Here is a 7,465-nt window from a genome sequence, read left to right on the forward strand (position 1 = left end):
ACAATATAGCTGTCAGAGCAGGAGAGCAAGTACCACATGATGATGATGAGCTTCATCTTCCAGCTCCATGGGATGTTCTCCTGGCTCAGGGGCAGATGGGTAATGATCCCCAAGTACAGGCTGCGCCTAGAAGAGAAAACCCGAACCACCGCTGGCGTCGTGCCATTATTGACAACTACTTTACCATGTGAGTAAATAATAAAGTAAATAATAATATGTTATTATTTTTTTAGATTAACTCAGCAGGAGTTGTACGATAGACAACAAGAAGCAGAAAGGGCAAGGCAGGAAGAAATACCACAGGCTGTTACAGGACGGGCAGCATTGTATAACATTTAAATTAAACGTTTTTAGTTTTATTGTTTACTATTTTTTATTTCTTCTTGAAGCTTTTCCAGCTTCATCTCTTCCTGAAGGGTCTTCAACTGCAGATGCCTCAACTTTTCTTCTTCCTGCTTTAATTTTAGTTTCTCCTGTTGTTCCTGGAGGAGGAGAATCCGCATTGTAACCTCGTGCTCTTTAGATGCCTGTTCTGAAGTTCCGCATACAGTTTTTAACTATGCATGGGCTAGCTGCTCGGCTTTGGTTTCCTTTAAAAAGGGCCGTCGTCGATTTGACCTATTAAGGAAGAGAGGTAGGTACGTACAGTCTATTCCGTACATAAATAACGTATTAAGAGTATTCTATTGGCTCTAATGGTTAAAATAAAAAAAAATATTTTTGTCATTTTGAACAAACCTTTCTCTATTAATATGCCTAGTTCCACTGGAACTGCTTGATGGTTGTGGAGCGGTGGAAGTGGATTGGAGGATATTGGGTTTCGGAGTCCTAAGCATGGAAGGAGTATAGGAGCTCCAATCTCCTGTTAATTCCACTTCCACAGGTGTGTTCTCTTCCACCAAAAACTAAAAGAAAAGATTACAACAATTCACTTATTGTTGCCAGAGTGTACGTACCACATTAGAGAGATCATCACTATCAACAATGTTCTCATCAATTCTCTCCTTAATTTCAATTAAACCTTCACTGAGAACATCTGCAATCACAATAAAGGGATAGGTACCAAAAGTAATGAAATCAAAAAAGCAGTCCCACCTCTTCCAACACTGTCCGAGTCTAGACCATTGTCGATACCTTGCACTACGGGCCGTAACATTGTTAATATCTTTTGAATTGCGACGTCTTCCTTCTCGGGTGTAGGTGGAGGTCCGCCGCCTGCAAACAAATGTTATTTTCATCACATTACAAACACAGTAAGGTGTTGGAAGTAAATTGGCTTACCTGTTGCAAGCCGGTTTTGGTTTTCTTTGGTTATTATGTTTTTAGCCTTTTTTTTTCATATTTTCCCAGGCGGTTCGTAACGTCTGGGCCTCTCGTGGAATGTAGATGGCCCTTGCGTTATACTCATCTGCAATTTGTTTCAAACGTTGAACTTTTGCTCTAGATGAACTGGCGTCTGTCTTTTTACATTCAACAACGTTGAAGTATTTCTCCACCGGTTCTACTAAATACAACCTCTCCGCAGGCTGAAAGATTGTCACCATCTTCTTCTTACACAAAGATTCACCATCACATAATTTTGCGTTTGCCATTACAAAAGCTTGATGATAAATAACAGAAGTATAAATAATCCCGCGTTCACTTCTAGGTTAGATTCTGTCATCAGCTATTGCGATTGCTGTATGTTTCCCCTGTTGCCAAACAGCGCACCTTACTAAAAAGCAGTTTTACAAAACCAAGTTTTGCGGACCCAGTTGTTGCATTGGTGAATACGATAATTTAAAACTGTAGTTTAACATCATGGGTTACGCAAAACGAAGTTTTCAAGAACGGAGGTTTCAGAATGTTTGGTGAATTCCGGCCTTAGTGTAGTTAAACAAAAGTGCAGTTGCGTACAACCGCACCTATGGAGATCCAAATTTAAGAAACTTCAAAGTCTATACACCCAGTTTTTTTAAATGGAATGACTATGTTCTTTCTATTGCGTGAGATAGAGAATCCAAATTGGCAAATTTTCAAAATCCTACCTATTATACTTACCCAGAAACGTTTAACTAAAGCTCCCAAAAAAACACCCTGTATAGTAGAACCTCGCTAATCCGACCGGAGGTTGTTCGAATGAGTTAACTGTTCGGATTAACAAAAGTAAGAATATGACAATATTTTGAATTACCTATTTATTGACAGATCAACAGTTACAAATGAATAAATTCCTTTGACACATAACAAATGTTATAAATGTAAATAATAACATATCATAAATATCAGAACGCTAAGCTTGTGTGCACTTTTGTTCGGATTATACCGAATTTGTTCCGATTAGCGATAGAGGTAACATTTTTAGCATGTTCGAATTCACGCAATTTCGGATTGGCGAGGTTCTACTGTATATTAGGTTCAGTAATTTGGGGAAAACTGGTGGTAACTAATAGCCACGAATACATACGTCAAAACTACCGCCCTCTCTTGGCAAACATTTCCATTAATTGAAGAATTCCTACAGAAACAATGAATGTTATTAATGTTTCATCATTACAATATATATCCACACACGCATATTTATTGAAAATGGCCAAAACGTAACTCTTGGACCGCGATGCCGTATATTTTGCTGCACTTCGAGGAATTTGAACAATACAACAACTTGAACAAGACGGAAAGATCACAAAATTTAGTTGGGTGCATCAAGGGAATCTGTTTTGCCGTTTCCTAAACGAAATTCGTCAATAATGAAAATTTAGATCAAATTTGTGCTCCCAAAGGACTCGTCTCTCAGAAGGATGGACGAATTGAACATAAAATCCAAATACAAAGACAAAATAATTGTCCATAATACATTACAAAAATAGAATCAAAACAAGAACTCTATTCAGTTTATCATAAAAGTAAAATGGCAATAAATTTCTGAACTTTGATTCACTTAAGAAATTTAACACTGGCAATTATTGGAGTACGTAATGGTAAAGCGATTATTCCCAGAGATCCATTACCCGTCCACCTTTCAAAATCAATAAAAAAATTACCGGCAGTCTTCTCTGTTATTATCCACTATTTTGATACAATCTTTTTTACAAAAAGGGTAAATAACGTACTTTTACAATTTCCAGTTTCCTGTGGCAACAATGGCACGCAATATGAAACCAAATTACATTTAATTCTCGTAAATATCGATCAGTGTGTATCTCAATGCTATAATCTCTACAGATACTTAGCTTAAAAAGTCATAATTACCATTCTTGAATGGTGAGAGAACACAATACTGCATACCACTTACGTACAAGATGCTTTGAAAGAGAAAAAAACGAAACTAATTCTGTATAATTTTGTAATTTCGCTCCTAATTCATTTTCTTCACGAAAAATTTCGTTCGTTACCATTCATGGGAATAAAGCGGCTTATTAGATTTCGCCCGAAGAATCGTGGTGGTTGTGCAAGTCTTCTTCGAGAAATTATGAATTAATACAGCGATCCTATTATTAAAAGTATGTAAGATTTTATCTCAAGACAAAGCTATAAATCATACTTTACCTGCGGGATTTCTATTTTTAGGCAAACCAACAATAGCGCTACAAAAATTTGGAGAAAGACACCAAAATAATGCGATGCAGTTTCACAATTTTGGTCATTAATATTGCACCGTGACTTCTTTCTGCTCATTTGCAAATTCGTGATTCTTGGAATTCTTCTTGTAAAACTTGTATGGGATACCTTGGTGCCATTATTAAAACGATTATCATGCAAATTTCTTTTAGGGTGACAAGTGCAACGAACTTTGGGCCAGTTCGTACGCAACGGTGGCTTAAAAAAAACCAAAGTCTTGGAATAAAATAAGTAAGAAAATTTAATGGTCGAAGAGGAATAATAATTAACAAAATAAATAAGATACTCCTGATTGATGGGCAGTGTCGGTCGGGACCCTCGAGCGCCACCAGAGGGATGCGGAACCCTACCTCTGGTCAGGACGACGGTTTCGTAGACGATTACAATTGCCCTAGGTAATCAGCTGGAGACGGCGTATTCCAGGGGCCGGACGGGTTCCACGCGAACTACGCCTGCGCGACTGCGGAAGCTAAAACAGAATTATGGCACACGAACGATAGCGCCTTCTCAAACGAGAACGGCAACACAAATAATTCACAACGGTAGCTACGGGAAACGGTATTCAGGAAAACAAAATAAAAACCCCCCTTGATATTTAACGGATGCAAAAGCTTACCTTCGGAATTAAACGGTGCCAGTCTAAATCGGCTAGGAAAATAACAAAAGATTCGAGATTAAACGGTGCGGTGAAATTTACCTAGAGAAAACTATTAAAAAAAATCGGACTTACGTTTTGTATGAACGCCAAAAAGCAAAAAGATCCCCTCTAAAATGAGCATTTACCTATTACAAACTTTGGCCGTTTCGGGAAGGGAACTTGGTTTTACCAACCCGCGCCAGTCCATTCAAGATAACATTGAAAATAAAATATTCGTTTTTAGTTAATTCTGAAGCCCCCTACGGCCCTAAAAATCTGAGCGACATCTCAATCGGTTAAGGAATTAAGCGCGCATCCAACGATATCAAACTCGATGGATTCGGCTACTGTTTTCTGCAACCCATTTAATTAGTCGCAAATTAATTACACTTACCTAAATGGTCGCGGTGGCAGTTCAGAATTCGGATTTCCAATTAACACCTATGCCTAATTGGCCTCTGGTATCTATCACGGCGATGTGTGTTATCTCCGGCTGCACGCCGCGGAAACGGATAAGCGTATCATTCTCGCTGCTAAAACCCGTTCTAATCCTGGTTTTACTTACTATAGGGAAACTAAAAATGCTGATTAGTTAATTAACTGTGTGGAAAGGTAACAATATTATTGATCCCTCAGCTTTTTCGCAAAAAGGGCTTTCGGCTGCTACAAAAATAATTCACATATTCCCACTGAAACAGTCTCATACAGCTAATAAATTTCGGCGGCTACTTACTTCTACTTCAAGCCCGAAACCGAACACAAATACAATCTTCTTACACTAAATCACGGCGGTATTGTTTCAAACAGTCCGGTCCTGTCAGTAACGAAGCGTTCCAAACACTACATCTACCGAGTAGTCTTTAAAGCTGGTAATTTCTAGTACAGCCAGAACGGGTGCTTCGTTACACAAGATGGTTATGTGTCTTGTCCAATAATGCTTATTAGTTAGCAAAAATAACAATTTTAATATTTGTAAGATATCAGAGCTGCCATCTTACCGGTGAAGGAGAGGGGGACAATCAGATCGCCACTTACAATTTGAGGGACCTAGATGAACACACCGAGGCTAATGTACAGAAGGCAGTATGTGAGACCTTCGGGATAAACGACGAGAAAGATACGGCTAAAGTTAAGGTTAAGCCCGTACGCCTTGGAGAGAATGGGTAGCGCTCAATCACGATACTAATGCCGAAAAGTATTGAGGAAAAAATGTCCCGGCTGACCAGGATCTGGGTAGGGATCACCCCATGCTGACTGGGAAAGCGATTGTCCCTAAGTGCGCCCAAGCTTAGGAGGTACACGATGTACTAAAGATAACAGAAAAACATGTTTCAACTGCGACCAAAAGGGACACTACAAAGAAAACTGACCAAAATAAATGGGCTGCGCGTGCCAATGCTAAGCACGAATATTACAGGTGAAAGAGAAGGGAAAACTAAGAGGGCAAGCTGTCTCTTACGCTTACGCATCTGATTGGTTCTTTCAACAGAAGCGATCGCGATCGCATTCAAATGAAATTGAAAGAACCAATCAGATGCGTAACCGTAAGAGACAGCTTGTCCTCTTACTTTTCCCTTCTCTCTCACCTGCAGTAACCGCGCTTATCATCAAAAATGGCAATTTTCACCAGACTATCTATGATCTAAAAATGCAACCGTGGAGAGAAGATTTGCCAACCGAGATTTTAAAATACGTCCACTGCAAGCGGACCATCTCAAGGAAGGGTTGTATGAGAATTATATTATCTCCGGTAATAAATAACACGAATTTGCTCCCAATCCCAAAGGTGAATTGCATCGTTTCCCATTCTGTGTTTATCAAGTTGATTTGAACACGGAAAATGTAAATGAGAGCTATAAATCTCGCGCGCCTGGCATGGTGACAAGAAGCCCTACCTTTGTTATCCAAAAATGGATTAGAATCGCATTAAAATTTGAACTGAAAAAGAATCAATCACCTCTTATTAACATAAGGTTCGTTTGATCTCCGCCAGCGTCCTTGTATAATTTTGCGGACTGATGTTCTGCCCGAAAGTTTTACCTTTGATATTATAATCCTTTTAAAGCAATGCTGTGATTCACATTTCACAGAAAGAGTTATAAAAAGAAAGTACAAGGTTCTAGTCTTCGTTGTGGGTTGTAATTGATTATTTATTGTCAAGTTTCTTGTGGGTGTCGCTATACTTACATGGTAAGCTGAGAAGGTCGATTCCCAATGCCCAATTTTGACAGATTCATTTTGTTTTTTGTCATAACTCCACCACGATAAAGAATTAACAAATGCTATGTTTATGTTAAGAACTATTTTCAATATTCAGCTTACATGAAAAATTGTAATTTAACATGTACGAAAAAATGAGTTAGTACATTTAGTTACCTAAATTTGTCAAATTAGTAGAGAAACAAATGGAGGGGGATTCTATAAAAAATGCGCCCTTATTGCAAATTAACACGCATGTTCGTAATTTATTTTAATCTGTACACTCACAGAGTGAAGTAGTACCGTGCCAAGTATGCACACTGTTTTTTGCGATAAATTACGTTATATTCTATGTGCAGAGAGTCTTTAAAAGCGAGACAGACTCAATATCCGAGGTTAGCAGAATTGAATTATAAAAAGTATGTTCAAACAGTAGGCATTTAATATATCTTTGATTAGATCTTCTGTTTCTAATTCATTTTCTTCTTACAATTTACCCGAGGGATTAGGTCGCACTTTAGTCCTATTTTGTTGTACTCCTGTAATCAGCTACACCAATTTCAACTAGTCACAACATAGAACATTTACAGATGAAACAAACTAATTAAACAAAATCAATTAATAAGCTGAAAGAAAGAGAACACAAGGCTTATAAGCAAAGTACCACGCACAAGCGATCGATTGAACAAATTAATTAAAAGTAATCTTAATGACCTTAAACGGTAAAAAATCCTTATATCCGGCCGTAACTGCGATTTTCAACAAACAGAACGTACAAGCAAAGATAAAAACTGATTTTGCTTCTGGAACTCCACTTCTTTACTTGCTCTTAAATTTCGATTTAGATGACACTGGGCTCGTTGTAATTACAGATATACTGACTCTTTGATGATAGGAAAAACTCTCTGTAATAGGTAACTTGAACAACCTTATAAAAAGGCTTTCACCTGCAACGATTCACATCTTCCTCTTCTATTTTGCCTAAGCGATAAACGCACCAACGACAAAACACACTTCTGCTTAATACGT

Source organism: Photinus pyralis, unplaced genomic scaffold, assembly GCF_008802855.1.
Source record: "Photinus pyralis isolate 1611_PpyrPB1 unplaced genomic scaffold, Ppyr1.3 Ppyr1.4_LG7, whole genome shotgun sequence".
In the NCBI taxonomy this organism is placed as follows: Eukaryota; Metazoa; Arthropoda; class Insecta; order Coleoptera; family Lampyridae; genus Photinus; species Photinus pyralis.